The sequence below is a fragment of the Lissotriton vulgaris genome, unplaced genomic scaffold (assembly GCF_964263255.1).
Source record: "Lissotriton vulgaris unplaced genomic scaffold, aLisVul1.2 SCAFFOLD_3353, whole genome shotgun sequence".
Lineage (NCBI taxonomy): Eukaryota > Metazoa > Chordata > Amphibia > Caudata > Salamandridae > Lissotriton > Lissotriton vulgaris.
In genome coordinates this window covers 191340-209712 of record NW_028245755.1, presented here as the reverse complement: position 1 = coordinate 209712, position 18373 = coordinate 191340, and the positions used below count along the sequence as shown (strand labels likewise).

At 46.5% G+C, this 18373-nt stretch overlaps 1 pseudogene; it reads left to right on the top strand.

Annotated features, from left to right (window-relative positions):
* The first annotated feature begins 3536 nt into the window (after positions 1 to 3536).
* Positions 3537 to 14707, top strand: LOC147666294 (dnaJ homolog subfamily A member 4-like; annotated as a pseudogene).
* Positions 14708 to 18373: the final 3666 nt, after the last annotated feature.

Sequence of the window (18373 nt, the reverse complement as noted above, 5' to 3'; positions counted from 1 at the left end):
CAGTACCAGACGGCATGCAGGTTCTGCAATGGCAGACCTTAGACACATTTTACAAGGCTGCTTCTGTGGGTGGCACAACCAGTGCTACAAGCCACTAGCAGCATTTGGATCACACGCCCTGGGCACACTCAGTACACTGTAGTAGGGTCTGACAGTAAACCAAACATCCAAACAGAGAATCACTAATCAATACATCAATTTACAGTAGGGAGCACTTGCACTGTGGCACTGGACAGCAGTGGCGCAGTCCTCAAAGCATCTATTACCAGAAAAAAACACACGAGGCAACAGCGAAAAATGGAAGGGAGACTCACGCCCATGGTGCCAGGTCTAACATTGATCTTGTCATCTAGGATGATTCCTAGATTTTTTGTGTGGTCAGTGGGTGTGGGTGTTGGTTCTAGCTCCGATGGCAGCAATGTGGAATCCTATGCATAGGTTTTGCTTCTTAAGACCAGTAATTCTGTCTTGTCGGTATTGACCTTCAGGCAGTTGGCTCGTATTCAGTCTGCTACCATGGAAACACAGTTGGTGAAGTTGGGTCGGTCGTGTTTTCTTGTCCATCAGAGAGAGGATGAGTTGGGAGTCATCATCGTAGAGATGACGATGATGTCTTGTGATGTTGGCGAGGGGTGTTGGAAAGAGTGGAGCTGAAGTTTGATCCTTTTGGGACACTGCATATCAGAGTCTTGATTTCTGATGTGAAGGGTGGCCGCCTGATCTTTTGGGTTCATATTGTTAGGAAGGAACAGATCCTTGTATGCCAATCTCGTGGAGGATTCTGATGAGGGTTTTGTGGGAGACAGTTTTGAAGGTTGTGGAGAGCTCAAGCAGCATGAGAGCTGTTGTTTCTCCTTGGTCCAGGTGGTTTCAAATGTTGTTGAGCGCTATTTCAGTACTGTTGTTCTTTCTGAATCCTGATTGTGTGTTGTCTAGAAGATTGTGAAGTTCAAGGTGAGTTAACAGTTGCTATTCTATTGCCTTCTCAATCCCTTTGGCTGCATACGGGAGCACAGAGATTGGTCGGACGTTGCTCAGTTGATTTAAGTCGGCTGTGATCTTCTTGAGGGTGTTGTTTTCTGAAAGTTTCCATTCATCCTGATGTGATGGAGGTGTTGATAATGTGGGTCAGGGTGGTTTGTCTAGAATAAATCATTTGACTAGAATAACACAACTGTGGTCAGTTGTTTCCAGTTTTACACCCTACAATTCCAGTTTCACCTCCTAAAATTCAGTCACTATAAAGTATCTCTTTCTTAGATCAAAGGCTATCCTTTGTCCTTAATTCAGGAGGATTTTGTTTGAGGTGGGTAACAGGTTGAATCCATGTTTTTGTGTCAGTTTCACATAACACAAACCTTGCCCAAGGGCAGACAGACCTTGTTACACTTTGTTTCAGCACAGGGAGATAGCCAGGATTCACAGGCCCTGAGTCCAAGCGAAAACTTGAACCTGGGTCCCCATTTTACATGAACTTCAGCTGTAGTCACTAGACCTCATCTTCTCTATAAAAGCTTGGTTGTTTTGGGGCTTGAGGTTTCAAAAGGACCTCGAGCTGAGCCAGGCCCAAGCATCTAGCTCAAGCCTGGTTGAGTCTTCAGTGGCTTGCCGATCTCTATAAGTACATGAAAATGGTTATCAACTAATAACCAAAAATATCAGTCTATAGTCTGAAGAGTCTTCGAGACTGGGTGGTGTAGCACGCTTTATGTGCGATGTGCACCTTGCAGTAGTTTGATACTGCATAAAGGTAGTGTGTGACCAAACAGTGCAGGTGGCACCTAGCATCCCACAAGGAACTGGTCCCAGATGTGTGGGCTTCAATAGAGCTCTCCCATAGCCTTGGTAGAAAAAAATCCCTTCCATAGATGGAGGAGGGATAGAGGAAACCAATGTTTCTCATGTTCACCCTTAAAAAGAGTAGGAATAAACCTCATAAACCAATTAGTTTGGCACATGTCTCCGAATCTGTAGATCCGATCCCGTATTTGAGAAGGATGTGCTACACATGGGAGTGGGAAGTAAAGAGTATATAGTATATGTGTGTCTTTGTAGGGAGAGAAACAGGTGAATGAAATCCTTTAGCCACAACTCCTAATTGGATTGTAATTCGGGTGCGCCAATTGTCACAATGTAATATCTATGCTTAGAGCAGAATGTAGAGTCAAGTCCATGACAGCAGATTTATGATTGTACCCATAGTAGCCGCATTTAGGGACATATTCATTGAAGCAGCATTTATGATCCTATTAATGGGAGTATCTTGAACAGTGACATCAATCAGCGCAGCATTCATGGTCACTTCAACTCAAGCAGCATTTATGGTCATATTTATGGAAGCAGTATGTACTGTGATAGTCATATCGGACTTATCCAGTAATGAGAGGTGTTACTGATGGCAGTGGAGTGTGTGGGTAGCAAACAGAGAAAGGGAAAAGTCTGGAGTGCCCAGCGATCTCAGTCACGCATGAGCACAATGTCCTTGCCCAGCTAGGCACGTAGGGTATAGGGTCGATAGGGGACCTATACCTAGAGGTAACCTTTCTGGAGTTTACTGACTTCTTGGGTTGCACAACCCCACTTTTACAATTCCCACACCATTGGCTGCGACTAGCACTGAATGAACTGTTTTGTTCTTTTGCACAAGAACCAAAGACACTGTGGTCCCCGCAGACATTTCACACCTGTACTGACCACAAGAATTTGATAAGTAAGCTCTAGAATCTTCTCAGACCAAATTGCTTGAGCAGCCTAACACTGTTTGGACCACTGGAATGCGGCTTTAGAGCAGCCCACTGCATTAGCTGATTGGGACTTCTGCTGTGATTCACACTCACTTTTAACTGCAATCTAGGAATACTCCATTTTAAATACTTACAGCGGATGTACTACTCTCCCCTTCAGTTACGCACGTATGGTTTACAAGAGGATGCAAGTTGTCGATGCTGCCGGAATCCTTTAGCAGGGATTTTGCACTTAGCTTGGGAATGCTCCTTGGTCCATCAGTATTGAAGGGAGGTGACGAAGGCCCTCTCAGAGATGGTGATGGAGGAGATGAAATGCGCACTCAGGGTTTGTCTCCTAGGCCTTGTAAAGTCCATCCAGCCAGTGAACCATTCGTTTGTGGCTGTGGCGCTGTTGCTTTCAAAACAAAAAGTGTTAATCTGCTAGGGTCGGAGGAGAGTCCCCACATTTGATGCATAGGAAACTGGTACGGCCTACTGCAGGACGCACCTGGACTCCTATGCAGAGGAACTTCCCAGTGCATCATGGCCTAAGAACCTCAGGCCCTCTTTGTGTCATATCTCCTAACATCAAGGTGTTGTAAATAAGAATGCATGAGATGATCTGTCAGACAGAGTGAGCGCAGCAGCCGACTCAAGGAGAGGAGGCAAACGGTAGTCTACCCGAAGCATTCCTAGCTTTAACCGGCGAGACATCAGCTCATTGTGCTGAGGGAGAACTTCATAAGAATATTCTGAAACGGGGCGGCAGAAGGTCACTGTCAATTCAAGGAAGTCAGAAAAAGACTCAGGATGGTGAAAGAAACTGGGTACCACGACATACTGGTGGTCAAGCCCCAAGCCAGCGCAGTTGAAATAAAGAACACATTTTTTGGTCCTCATTACACCATAGCTACTGCATATTCAGGCTATTATATATTGGGGGCGGGGGGTGACCATCAGCCTACTGCATTCGCAATGGTCCCAATGCACTTTTATTGGCTGAAGACCAATACCCAGTGCTTGGGTGAAATCATGGGACTTTCATCCCCCTGAATCCGGGATGTCGCTCCATCCTATATACTCGCCCCATATTGTACTGGCTCTTGCTGGAGTACTTCTAATATCCAACCTACAAGTCCAACTGACAGCTTTTAGGCAACTCATTGCCATGGGAGGGCTTGGTTCCAACCAGTGTATGAATATCTAACTTCTGGCCAGCAATATTAGGTCCAACAGCAAACACCCCTGAAGCTTTCTGAGAAGACACCTTGTTGTAATATCCACCCCTTACATAAACAGCACAGGCGTCATCTTAATAGTTGTTTCTATTATTTCTGATATAACACTTAGACTTAGACTGTCCAACATACATTCCTGTGGACCAGGAGAGTCCCAAATTGGTGAAAACACAGAGTAATACCTTATCCCCAGAGCTTTCTTAACTTTTACCCACAAAGTGTGTGCAGCTCTTACTTATTTCCTTTAATCTCACTTTTGAAGTATTTCAGGGCTCCAAACTTATAAAGGAACCCCATTGCTCCCCATTTGTGGTCATTTCTGCCAACATTCTCCCCCAAGATGATCTATCTGGAGTCCCCAGAAGCATCCTACAGTTCTTGAATTTAAAGGCTATGCAATAAAGGTGTAGATCTGAGAGCGCCAGACTCCTTGCCTCACTCTCTGCCTCAGCTTCTTCCAGGAGAGCCTGGCTCCCCCGAACCCAAAATTAAACTTGTAAACTTCCCCTATAGTTGGGCTGGTAATTTTTCTGACCAGCCCGAACATGTGCACTAGCCTGCACATTCGTAGAGCGAGGGTTGTTTCATGCCGCAGCCCCGAATCGCCTAATGAGCGGTGATTATGCCTACTCAAGCCAATCCTGGTGCTGCTGGAGCAGCGTCCAGATTGGATGAGAGGCAAGGGAGTTTGCCAGGCCTCTCTCGCTCTCCGGCTCAGTCCTGACGCATTGGGTGCGGCGCAGCACATGCACCTCAGCAGCCACGGCTCGATCCAATGAGCTGCATCCACTGGTGAGTCAAACCAAAGAGTCAAGTCAAGTCAAGTCAAGTGATTTATATAGCGCGCTACATACCCATAGGGTCTCAAGGTGCTTGAGGAAGGGTGGGGAATTACATGTCGAATATCCAAGTTTTAAGTTGTTTTCTGAATGCTAGGTGGTTCTGAGTGAGGCGAAGGTGGGTGGGAAGAGAGTTCCAAGTTTTAGCTGCCAGGTAGGAGAAGGATCTACCTCCCATGGTGGTTTTGTTGATGCGAGGTACAGTGGCAAGGGCTTGGTTCGAGGATCGTAGCTGACGGGGGGGTGTAGAAGGACAATCGTGTGTTGAGGCATTCGGGTCCAAGTTCGTAAAGAGCTTTGTGTGCGTGGGTTAGGAGGCGGAAAGTAATCCTCTTATTTACGGGGAGCCAGTGGAGGTTTTTCCGGTGACCAGAGATGTGTTCCTTATGCGGGATGTCTAGTATGAGCCTGGCTGCAGCGTTCTGGATGCGTTGGAGTTTTTTCTGGAGTTTTGCTGTGGTACCGGCGTATAGGGTGTTACCGTAGTCCAGGCGGCTCGTGACCAGTGCGTGGGTGACCGTTTTTCTAGTTTCGGTGGAGATCCAGCGAAATGTTTTTTTGAGCATGCGAAGAATGTTGAAGCAAGATGATGAAACGGCGTTGACTTGTCTGGTCATCGAGAGTGAGGACTCCAGGATGACGCCCAGGTTCCGTGCGTGGTCCGACAGGATGGGTGCTTTTCCAAGGGCCTCTGGCCACCAAGAGTCATCCCAGGCGGAGGGGGAGGTGCCTAAGATGAGGATTTCTGTTTTGTCTGAGTTCAATTTCAGACGGTTGTGCTTCATCCACTCGGCTACTTATTTCATTCCTTCGTGTAAGTTGGTTTTGGCGGTGTTAGGGTCTTTGGTGAGAGAGAGGATCAGTTGAGTGTCGTCAGCGTAGGAGATGATGTTGAGATTGTGTTGGCGAGCGATGGTCGCAAGGGGGCTCATGTATACGTTGAAGATGGTGGGGCTGAGTGAAGATCCTTGTGGTACACCGCAGATGACTTCAGAGGCCTCTGACATGAAAGGTGGGAGGCGGACTCTCTGGGTTCTTCCGGTAAGGAACGAGGTGATCCATTCCAGTGCTTTTCCTTGGATTCCGACGTTTCTGAGGCGCTGTAGAAGGGTGCTATGGCAGACTGTGTCGAAGGCAGCGGAGAGGTCGAGGAGGATGAGGGCGACTGTGTCTCCATTGTCCAGTAGAGTTCGAATGTCGTCAGTTGCTGCGATAAGTGTGGTCTCAGTGCTGTGTTTGGCTCGGAAGCCGGATTGTGAGGAGTCAAGGGATTTGTTGGTTTCGAGGAAGGTGGCAAGCTGGTTGTTGACAGCTTTCTCGATGACTTTGGCCGGGAATGGAAGAAGCGAGATGGGGCGGTAGTTTTTGAGTACGTGGGGTCAGCTGTGGGTTTTTTCAGAAGGGCGCTGAGTTCTGCGTGTTTCCAGCTTTCCGGGAAGGTGGCGGAATTGAGGGAGCAGTTGATGACATCTCGGAGGTGTGGTGCTATGATGGAGTCTGCTTTGTTGAAGATGTGGTGAGGGCATGGGTCAGTTGGGGATCCTGAGTGGATGGAGCTCATCAGGCGGATGGTGTCCTCAGTGGAGATTGGGTTCCAGTCATTAAGGATGTTCAAGGAGGGTGAAGGTCCTGCAGAAGGTTGGGTGGGTTGGTCTCCGGGTCGGTTGACGAAGCTGTTGTGGATGTCTGCGATTTTGTTGTGGAAGAAGGTAGCTAGGGAGTCGCAGAGGGCTTGGGAGGGGGTGATGTTGTTGGAGTTGGCTGATGGGTTGGTAAATTCTTTGACGATGTTGAATAATTCCTTGCTGTTGTGGGCGTTGTTGTCTAGTCGGTCTTTGAATGCGGCTTTCTTGGCAGACCGGATTAGTTGGTGGTGTATGCGGGTGGCGTTTTTGAAGGCGTCCCTGGTGCTGGTGTTTGGGTCTTTTTTTCCAGGCCTTCTCGAGGGAGCGACAGAGTTTCTTCGATTTCTTAAGATCATCGTTGAACCAGGAGGCGTTTTTGCGGCCTAGTTTGATTTGACGTTTTTTCAACGGTGCTAGGATGTCGGCGCTATTGGATAGCCATTGGGTGAGGTTAATGGCTGCTTGGTCGGGGTTTGAGGAGTGGGCGGGGGGGTTTAGAAGAAGCGATGAGGAGATGTGGTCGATGGTGATTTTGTTCCAATTTCTTCGCAGGGTGGATTGAGGAAGGTTGTGGATTGTGGTCTTATTGTAGATAAAGTGAACGCATCTGTGGTCCGTCCAATGGAGAGCTGTGGTGTGACTGAACGAGACATGTTTGCTGGAGGTGAAGATAGGGTTGAGTGTGTGACAAGTTGTTTGAGTCCGAGGTTGGCGAGATTGTCCAGAAGGGTGGTGGCGCTGCTGTCATTGCTCTTATCCAGGTGAAAATTGAGGTCTCCCAATAGAATGTAGTCCTCGGAGGGGAGGGCGTGTGGGGTGATAAAGTCAATGATGTCGTCACTGAATTGTTCACGGGGACCTGGGGGCCGGTAGAGGAGGGTGCCTCTGAGTGTGGTCTTGGGGTCGGTGTGAATCTGGAAGTGGAGGTGTTCGGCGCTGGCAAGGTTGACGTCTGAGCTGGTTGAGATGCGGATGGAGTTCTTATGGACGATAGCGATGCCTCCTCCTGTTTGCTTGATGCGGTCCTTACGGATGATCTTGTATCCTTACGGGATGGCAATGGTGATGTCTGGGGCTGAAGAGGCATTCATCCATGTTTCTGTTAGGAAGGCGACGTCCGGAGAGATGGTGTCTAGTAGATTCCAGAGGTCGATGGCGTGTCTGTGGACCGAGCGGGTGTTGAGCAGGATGCATTTAAGGTGGTTGGTGTCAGGTCTCTGTTTGGTGTTAGTGGATGAGGAGTTGGTTTTGGTGCCGTCGAACTTGCAGGAGTTGCATGAGAAGGGTCCATGGGTGTGTCCAGGAGCGGTTTGGACGCAGTTGTGGGAGCAGCCGGGGTTAAGGGCTAGGAGGGTGGTGGCATCGTAAGTGATGCGAGTGGGCTGGGCTTTGCGGGAACCAGGGGGTCTGGCGCTGCGCGTGGTCCAGGCGCGGACGGGCGTAGACGGGCTTACCTTTGGCGCACCTTCGGCGCGGCCGTAGCGCGTGGACGCTGTGCGTTGGGACATCTGACATAAATGGGGAGTGGAGGGGGGCGGAGCGTGGGAGGGTCAGCTGGGAGGCGGGATCTAGGTGCAGGGAGGGTCTGCAAGGGGTCCTAACAAAATGGCTGCACAGTAAACAAACAGATCAGCAAAGCTCCGACAACAATCTCGAGGTGCACAACAATAAAAGCGCTAGCAGAAACAAATGCGAGGCAGGTAGCCTTATTGAGCGCTGCGCGAAATAATTAATTAAAGCACTTGCAGAGGCACTAAAGCGCACAGGTCACGAGCGCTGCACAGAGTCAATTATAAGAATAGTGCCTGGAGTACAACTGAGCACAGGACACGAGCGCTGAACAGAATCAATTAAAATTAAAGTGCCAGGAGTCCAAATGAGCACCGTTCTCGAGCGCTGCACAATACCAGTGATACCAGCAGGAGGGGGAGGTGAAGGGAGCGGCCGCTTCTGCGAGGAGCAGGACGGTCACAGGTGTACACGAGGGCAAGCACAGGCTCTACCTCTGTGGGTGGGAGGGTCAGCTGGGAGGCGGGATCTAGGTGCAGGGAGGGTCTGCAAGGGGTCCTAACAAAATGGCTGCACAGTAAACAAACAGATCAGCAAAGCTCCGACAACAATCTCGAGGTGCACAACAATAAAAGCGCTAGCAGAAACAAATGCGAGGCAGGTAGCGTTATTGAGCGCTGCGCGAAATAATTAATTAAAGCACTTGCAGAGGCACTAAAGCGCACAGGTCACGAGCGCTGCACAGAGTCAATTATAAGAATAGTGCCTGGAGTACAACTGAGCACAGGACACGAGCGCTGAACAGAATCAATTATAATTAAAGTGCCAGGAGTCCAAATGAGCACCGTTCTCGAGCGCTGCACAATACCAGTGATACCAGCAGGAGGGGGAGGTGAGGGGAGCGGCCGCTTCTGCGAGGAGCAGGACGGTCAGAGGCGAATCTTATTGACATGGCCATCACAGGCGATCAATGGGTAGCTCATTTTAAACATCTGTATTGTAGATCGACTCCCAACGAAGGTGGAATTATCCCCATAGATGAGGCTAATAGTTCCTTGGCAGGCAAACAGTCCACCCCTTTCCCATTATTGATAACTTTCAGTTATGAGGAAGTTATTAAAGGCATAAAGGATAGCTCGTCGGGCAAGGCACCAGGCCCGGACGGTGTCCCTATAGATACCTACAAGGCCGAAATAGACTTATGGGCCCCAATGATAACTAACCTTTTAAACAAAACGAATCAACAAGGTTTTGTAACAACTTGGTCCGACGCTATAGTCATACCCATCTACAAAAAGGGCAAGAGGAATGACCGACCTGCTACCAGCCAATCTCCTTGTTGGATGCTCTGGCAAAGGTGGCAGGCCGTATCATCCTAAATAGAATACAAACCTGGGGGAGAAAAAACAAATTTTCTCTAATTTACAGTATGGCTTTAGCTCAGGAAAAGGGACAACGGAACAATGCCTAAATTTGGCCCTTCTAATTGCTAAATACACTCAGGCTAAGAGCGGGAACCTTTTTATTTCATTTATAGATTTAAGTTCTGCCTTTGACTGTGTAGACCATGAATTCCTATGGCTGACACTCAACGACATGGGGATCGACAGTCATATTTTATTATACATTAAGGAACTTTACAGAGAGGCAGGTGCAAGGGTTAGGTATGGCCCCAGGGGGGAATGCTCAGATAAATTCCCCATAGAAAGGGGTGTTAGGCAGGGGTGCATTTTGGCACCCCTGTTATTCACCCTATATATTAATTCAATCGGCCAATATCTTAGGAACTTTCAACACGACTTTCCCACTATTAAAGAAACCCCATCCCATTACTATTATATGCCGACGATTCGGCATTAATGTCACGGACCAGACTCGGGCTTCAAAGAACTGTAGACAAATGTAATAACTATATGAAGCTTCGCGGCCTGAGAATAAATATTTCTAAAACCTTTACAATAGTCTGTGGGAAGGGTAGAACCCTGCCCAATTTTCCTGGACAACAAGAGAATTGAAAATACAGATACTTTCTCTTATTTAGGGGTACATTTTCATAGAGGGAGCTCTTGGCAAACAGCGGTTAATGCTAGGAAACTGGCATTTTTTAGCTCTATTGGTGCCTTGAGAAATGTTTCCACTAAATTGGGGGGGAAGCCAGTTAAAGACTTAATTTATATTTACAAAGCCAAGTGCGTTTCAACTGCTACCTACGGTGCTGCCATCTGGGGCATCGAACACGTACTAGGGATACAGAGTTGTGAAAACCAGTTCCTAGCCTATTTATTGGGGGTATCTAAAACTACATCCTCGTACATGCTGCACACAGAAGCGGGCCTTTCCCATATAGCAGACTCCATAAGGATTTCCCTGATTCTTCTTTGGCACAAGGTCTGGGTTACCCCAGAAACCTCACTAAATAGGGATTTAATACCTGACTGCCTATCGCTTGACGGGGTGTCCAAAATCAAATGGTTATGTTATGTAAGAAACATGTTTAAGGAGTTAGGCTTACACTGAATATTTTTGAAAACCAAGTACAATGGAGATGGTATCAAGAAGTCTAATCAAAAAGATGGCTCTGCACCACCTTGTTACTTCTAGGTGGAATGTAGAAAAAGAAAAACAAACCATCATTAGATATCAGCAAATTACCTCCCATGAAGGGCTACAAAAATATCTAATACTAGTAAACAGTCCCTATACCCGCTCTCTGCTTACTCATTTTAGGCTAGGCTTTTTCTTTCGACTTGTCACATTACCATAACGTAACACCAGGTCCATGTCAAATCTTGTATATCCCTGCGATGATACTTCGTATCAATCCGATATTCACTGTGTCCTATTTTGTCAATTGTATCAGGCACCACGCAGGGCGCATCTATTACCCATTTTAAGGACATGGGGGATTCAAACCTGTAAGTTAGCTTTTCTAAAATTGCAACGGTTGGAAGAAGATAATGTTATACATGCACTGAATTGCTTCCTAAAACTTGTAGTAAAATTCCGTAATTCAATGAATTGATCAACATTTTTTTACCGCATTTATTCTGGGTAATATTAATCTCCTTATTTTTGGTAATGTTTTATATGTACGATGCTCTGTATTAATTGTTTTTAACCTGTGTGCTTTTATGATTTGTATTACTAAATCGAATAAAGCAAGTTTTGATTTGATTTGATTTGAGTCAAAAATGTTTCAATAATTATTTGGCAATAATGTACAACAAAATAAAGTTTGGTGCAGCGCGCACCTAACTCTGGGTGTGCTGTCTCATTAGATGTGCCACTTAAGGGATCTCTTTTTGGTGGGACCCAAGTGCGAGGTGCGCGGGCTGAGTTAGGTTTGGTTCTAGGGCCTACGGGAAAGGGACGTGCTGATATGCAGACAGGTTTTCGGTCTGAGGCCGGATTAGTGAGCCAAATCATCGACTTAAATGCCTACCTTCTTCCATTGCAGCTAAAATGTAAGATATTTCACGATTAACACAGAGTGTTCATGCATGTGTCCCAGCTTGGAATCACAGGCTGGCTTTTGGGCTGTTGTAAAATAATGTGACGTTATTTACCATGATTGGCAGAGACTTTACTTTTATGTACAAAGCCAGCTGGAATATGAAGCGGTGGAATCGCCTGAATATGTAGAGTGGAATTTACTGTTGAAGTAATTTCCTGTCCTGTAAATAGCTCTCTGTGCCCGTGGAAGTCTGTTGCCAGTGGCAAGCTTCTTTTAAACAGAAAAGCAAGCTTTTTATCTGCGCAGTCGAACTGTCCAAACCACCTTTTACATTTAGCGCATTATTGTTATTTTTGAAAGAAACTAAAATCCAGCACATTTAGGGCCCGATGTAGGTGGCAAATACCGGTCGGAAACGGCCGAATTCGGCCTTTCCCGACTGGTATTTGGCATCTTGAGATGTAGGGGGCCAGATTTTACAGATTCTGTAAATTTACCGAATCGGTAAATTTACAGAATCTGTAAAATACCGAATCGGTATTTTTACCGATTTGGTAATTCCCAGATGTAGGTGGGACTCTTCTGAGTCCCAAAGGCCCTACAAATTCGGTATTTTACCACCCAATCCAATTGGGTGTTAAAATACCGAATTCAGGTGTGCATGCTCACCTAGCCATGTGACAGACAGACATGCCCTTAGGGCATGTCTGTGTGCCACATGGCGCACATGCCTATTTTTGGGGTGCCAGAGGGTGTCAAAGTGGCACCCCCTGCATCCTTGCAAAATTCGGCATTTACCGATTCTGTAATTACAGAATCGGTATTGCCCATTGATTCAAATTGGCTTTAAGGCCCATAGGAATCAATGGGCAATACCGATTCGGTATTTACAGATTCGGTAAATACCGAATCTTAACGATTCAGTATTTACAGAATCTGTAATACCTACATCTCCCCCCTTCATATTTACAGACTCTTAAATACCGAATCGGAAAAATTCGGTATTTAAGAGTCGGTAAATATGAATTACCTACATCTGGCCCTTAATGCCTATTAAGTTATGGGTTTTTTACTAAAAGAATCTTGCATTTCAGAGTGTTTAAAAGTTTCGTTTTATGCCACTGTTGACCTGCTTGTGATTTGTCTTTCTCTGTGTCACTGATAGCTGTGTTCCAAAGGTGATTATAAGCTTTGACAGATTGACATCCCCCGCCACAGCCACATCACACCCCACCTGAGAGACCTGCACTGCTCCCCGTCCACAAGAGGATCATCTTCAAGCTCCTAACCCAAGCACACAAGGCACTCCACAACACCTGACCAGCATACCTCAACAGAGGACTCACTTTCTACACCCCCAACCGCCAGCTCCTCTCCACCGACCTCACCCCCGCATCCGAAGAACGACTTCTGGCGGCAGATCGTTTCCCCACCTCGCCGCCAGGACTTGGAACACACTCCCCATCCTCCTATGGCAGACCCAGGACCTGCTTACATTCAGAAGACTACTCAAGACCTGGCTATTCGAGCAGTAGCAGCATTCCCCCCCTCCCCCTGCGCCTTGAGACCCCCACAGGTGAGTAGTGCGCTTTACAAGTGTTCTGATTGATTGATTGTAGCAGGTAAAGAGGGCGGAAGGCTTTGAAAGAAAGGAGGAGCATTCCTCAGAGCACATTTTGAGTAACACTTATGCGCCTTTTGGTGAGATGAAAACTTGTTCTCAGGGAGTGTTTGCTTAAGTGCTCCTGTTTCCATACTCTTCTTCTTTATGGCGCTCATATACTCATAAATCAATGTGTGTTGCAGGCATTACCCCTTGGACTACTGCTTAGGAGACATTTCACTCCTTTCCAAGTCAAAGTGCTGGTGTGTCCTTTGCAGAGTTATCATGTGCTCAGAGTATTAGTCAGAAGTGTTCTTCACGGCACTATCATATAATGGGTATGTAGCCCCATTAGTCATCATACCACATTTCATTATTATACGAAATCTCTTTATTGATGTAATTCAAAGTTGCTTTATTATCTCAGATTTGCTTATAAATACACCATTTGCCCACACTTTTTTCAAAATTTTCTCTGGCAGAGAACACTCCAAAGCTTCCTTATGGCAGTCTGGCTTGTTCCCTACACTCGCTCGCCCCCAGCCACTCACCCAGACCTTTTACGCCACACCACTTTCAAATGTTACCAGCCACCACTGCACTGAAGTACCATTCTGATAAAAAACCTAATCAGGGAGAACATTTCAATGTTATATCCTAAGACTATGAAGTCCTTTCCGACCTAAAGAACCGAGACCTCTATGACCAGGGAGGGGAGCAGGCTATTAATGAACTAGGCATTGGTAGAGGCGGCTTCTCCTCACCGATGGATAGCTGTGATATGTTCTTTGGTGGGGGAAGTCGGATGGAAAAGAGAGAAAAGAGGCAAGAATGTTGTTCATCAGCTGTCCTTGTCACTGGAAGAGCTGTATAATGGAGCTACAAGGAAACTGGCTCTTCAAAAGAATGTGATTGGTGACAAATGTGAAGGGTGAGGAGGGAAGAATGGAGCTGTGGAGAAATGCAGTGTTTGCAAAGGCCGAGGAATTGAGGTTCACATCCAGCAACTCAGATCAAGCATGGTACAGCAAATTTAGAACGTGTGTTCAGAGGGTTGGAGTCAAAGGGAATGCATTAACACAAAGGGCCGGAGCAAAACCTGTAATGGGAGGAAGGTTTACAGGGAAAAGAAGATCCTTGAAGTCCACATAGATAAAAGTATGAAGGATGGCCAGCGCATTACCTTCCATGGTGAAGGAGATCAAGAGCCTGGTCTGGAAGCTCGGGATATCATAATTGTTTTGGATCAGCAAGATCACCATTGTTTTAGGCGAAAGGAAGATAACTTAATAATGAAAATGGATATTTAACTAATTGAAGCTCTGTGAAGATGTAAAAGGACCATACATACAATGGATAAGTGCATGCTTGTGATCACTTCAAGGCAAGGGGGAGTAATAAAGCATGTCAGTTTGAAAAGTGTGTTTAATGAAGGCATGCCTATGTACAGGGATTCTTTCCAGAGGAGAACTTTGATCATACAGTTAATGGTTCACTTCCCCGAGAACCTCTGGCTTCCTTTAGGAAAACTACAACTATTGCAATCCCTTCTTCTCCCAAGACAGGAGATGATGATCACTAGATGATGCTGAGGAGGTGGTTCAAAAAGAATACAATCCTAACGAAAGGCGCTATGGCAGCAGCAATATTGTGCATATTGAGGAAAATAGGCACAACGGACCTAGAGGAGGGGTACAGTGTCAAACATCCTAATGTACTAACTTAATTCAATCTAAAAGACTATGCAATAGCCTTTTTAAAAAAAAATAATGCACTTGGGGAATTATAATTATTTGTATGAATGCAGTTGTGTATATCTATATTTTTCTTGGTTCTGGGACCTAAATTAAGTGTAACGTTAAAACGAGAGTGAAACTTGAGTGAGACACATTACTTTTTCACTGAATAAAATGTAAATGTGAGAATTTGGTCTGGTATATGCTGTCCACTAATTAAAGTGGGCACTTTGCACCAGTTCAAACAACCTTTATTTTGTATGAGGTCAAAGATAACCTTTAGAAAGCTATCCTAGTGGTGACTGTGGACAGCAGCCTTCAGGCTTAATCTTGAAGGAATGTAAAGCAGCTTGTTTTACCAGAATATCACCTCCTATATTGACTAAATTAAAGGAGAACCACACAGTGGTTATATAAAAATATGTATTTATTAATATAACACTCTCTAGTATCCTCTACACGAGGACAGAACACAAAGCACACAATATAAGATCAGTAGAACAATTGTAAGCAGCACAATATACAGTGGGCTCCAGAGGGAGACAAACCATATACTAAAATAGTGGTATAACATCCATGATTTGGGTCAAGACAAGGTCTAGTGAAAGTAGGATCATTGGGACCCCAGAGAACCACCCATGGTGAGTAGATAGGGACCACATGGAGGTTAGGTGCAGTGTGCTAACACAACCGCAGGCTCCGCACAATTCTATGGGGAAGTTTCGGTTGAAATGTTAAAGTTTAAGGACCCTTCAAGAGGACTTCGAGCAAACCCTTTGAAACTTAAAAGGTTGGAGAGCCACCCCACCTGTGGATACCGTAGCACCCGAGTTACCTATACCAGAGGAGCCAAGTGTATAGGTCTGGAGTGGTGTCGGAAACCGCTGTCGTTCTCAATGGAGGGCTGCGAAGAAGTACTGCTACTGTGAAGGGAGAAGGATCTGGTGGAATCTAAGCCTGGATTCTGGAAGGAAGGAACCTAAAAGCAGAGAGGACAGAGTCTGGGTCACTTCAGAGTGACCCAGGGTTTGGTAGACGAATGCCCACCTATGTCGGGTGCTTCAGGTGCGAATAAGGCATGCTTGACTCTGAGCCACGAGGACCAAGAGACATTCACGATGACCAGGAGCCAGAGGTGAGCTGTCCCACAAAGGATGTCGAGTGCTGAGGGGTCAGTGTCCAGCTGAAGCACAAACAAGCCTTGGCAGATGCAACCCATGCAGGAAAGGTCAAGCAGGTTACGGTGTAGACCAGCATGGTCCAGGGGACTCACCAAGCAATGAAGAGTCAGGGCATGTCTGGAGCAACCAGGGAAGCCCAACAGAAATCTATTTGACCCTCAGGGGAATCCACAGGCCGATTGACTAGGAATCACAAGGGGACCTCAAGCAAGATTGCAAAGTACCTGCCCACGGAGCACTCGGTGTGAGGAGGCTGGAGTTCTTTGGTGAAAAAACAAATTCAGGGTTAGGGCTACATGAAATCCAATGCACAAACTCCGGATTTATCAACAAGCATATGCAACTGCAAATGGACGTGGTGGACACGGGTTTGAGTTATGCAGTCCCCACGAGGGATACTGGCCTCAAACTTACTGAGAGGGCAGACTGACCTTAAGGACCTGCAAAAACACACCTCCTGGGTTGCTTAAATCTGCAGAGTCTGCAGGAGCTCAGGAGAAGCAGACCGGTCAGTTACAATAAGGTGCCTGCAAATGCAGGGGAGTGACTCCTTCACTCTGTCATGTTTGCTTAGTGGCGGCCGCCACAGAGGTCACACGGCCAGCCTCGAACCGTTCTTTTTTTAGGCATTGGAGCCATCGGGAGACCGAAACTACCACTCCCGGCATGCTTGGCACGGGAGAGACGGAGCGTCAGGCGTCCTGCACGTGGTGACGTCATTCAGGAAGTAAAGGGAGTCAGGGATTCCAGAACGCTGCCGATAATTCTTCGTGTGTTTGGCGTACGTCAAAGAAGTCCGGTAAGGCTGTTCCGTGTTCTTCCTGCCTTGGTTCCTGTATTTGTAATTCGGGAGTGATGAAGAAGCAGGATTCTTTGTCTTCCCGCTTGGGGTGTATAAAAGTGCTATCTCGGAGTTGGAGCGTGACTCACTTTTGGTTTAAAGCAGATTCAGACTCTATTATAAAACCTGCAATGGGGAGTATTACTTCCCTAGTTTTTGACTTTACTTTGGGCATTTCCCGTATTGGGGTTTCTTTTCCAAGTACTGCGGGCTCTGAGGTTAAGAGTCAAAAGCTGATGTACGATACATCCATTGCATAGACTAAACTTATGGGGTGCCTTGAGTTATTGCAGTGAACAATAGTTGCTGTACTCTGCCCTTGGTTTTGAGGCAAAGACCTTTACATGCTGCACCCTGTGTCTTCATTCCGGAGAAATCATAAACCGATGATTATCATCAGCAGTCTCAAGGTTAAGAATTATTAACTGTCGAAGCTGCACATCCTATTCAAGTTGTATTCCTGTTTATGTTTTATAGGAGAGAAAGTACGGGAGGAACTGTCAGTGGGTTTAGTTAAGCCATATAACAAAGTTCCCAGGTGTGTTTACTAAGATGATTAGAATCCTATTCTCAGAGCTCAGAATGTATTACCAATGGTAACCCACACAATTCTTGTTTTCTCCTTTTTTCCAGTTATCCAAATTCCTTGTTCCATTCCTAGAACTCTCCTAGATAAAGCCCATCGTATATTTCTTTACAGGTAGGCAGAGAGTAGGATAGCTACATCATAGGTGAAAGGAATGTGAATTGGGTTACGTATTCACAAAACAACATTGTGTTTGAATATCTGTTACTTGTCGTTACAGATCTCCCTCCCCGCTGTTCCCTTCCTTTCCTTCCCGGCTTTCTATCTTTCTGTTTTCATATTTCTCCCTCGTGTGACTATCCCATTAGTCTGTGTATACTACTTCAGACTTTGGGGCCGTCATGAGATGGAGCCCATAACATCATCGGTGTAATCCTGAAGAGTCCTGGACCGGAGCCTGACACACTCCATGGGAAATTCTTCAGTTGTCCCTAGTGCACCACAGGTCCTGCATGGAGTCTGTATGGAACAGGGACACAGACAAAGCTTTGGATGGAGAGAGAGACGAATTTTGGACCAGTCCAAGTCCAGCGAAGTCCAGAGTGTCCAGACGGTCCAAGATTAGTGGTTTCTTCTTGTAGAATCTTGTATAAGTTAAATATAAAGTCTTACAGCCAAGTAAGCCCTTTTGTATCCACTGGAGGGGGTTGGACAGATTTGGGGGCCCCTCCTAGGGGAGGGTCAGGACAGAGTGGTGGTTACACTCATGTCCTTTGTCCAGTTCGGTGCCAGAGCAGGAGCCAATGGCTTCCAGAACTGGTTTGAACAGGACTATGCACAGGGACACCAAATGTGCCCCAGATGCTGACTTTCAGACACTCTCAGAGTACACCCACCCAGCCCCAATACATTAAATCCTGTCTGGGAGGTGATCCACCTCCCTGTGACAGGATGCCTATTGTGCTGCCTTCCCCTGCTCAAGCTTGGCTCAGCAGCGGGAGGGCAGAAATGGGTCTCTGGTTGGCAGCATCCATTTTGTGCGGTCCGGGTCGAGAAGACTGGCACCAGATAGACCAGTGACCCCATGAAGCTTGC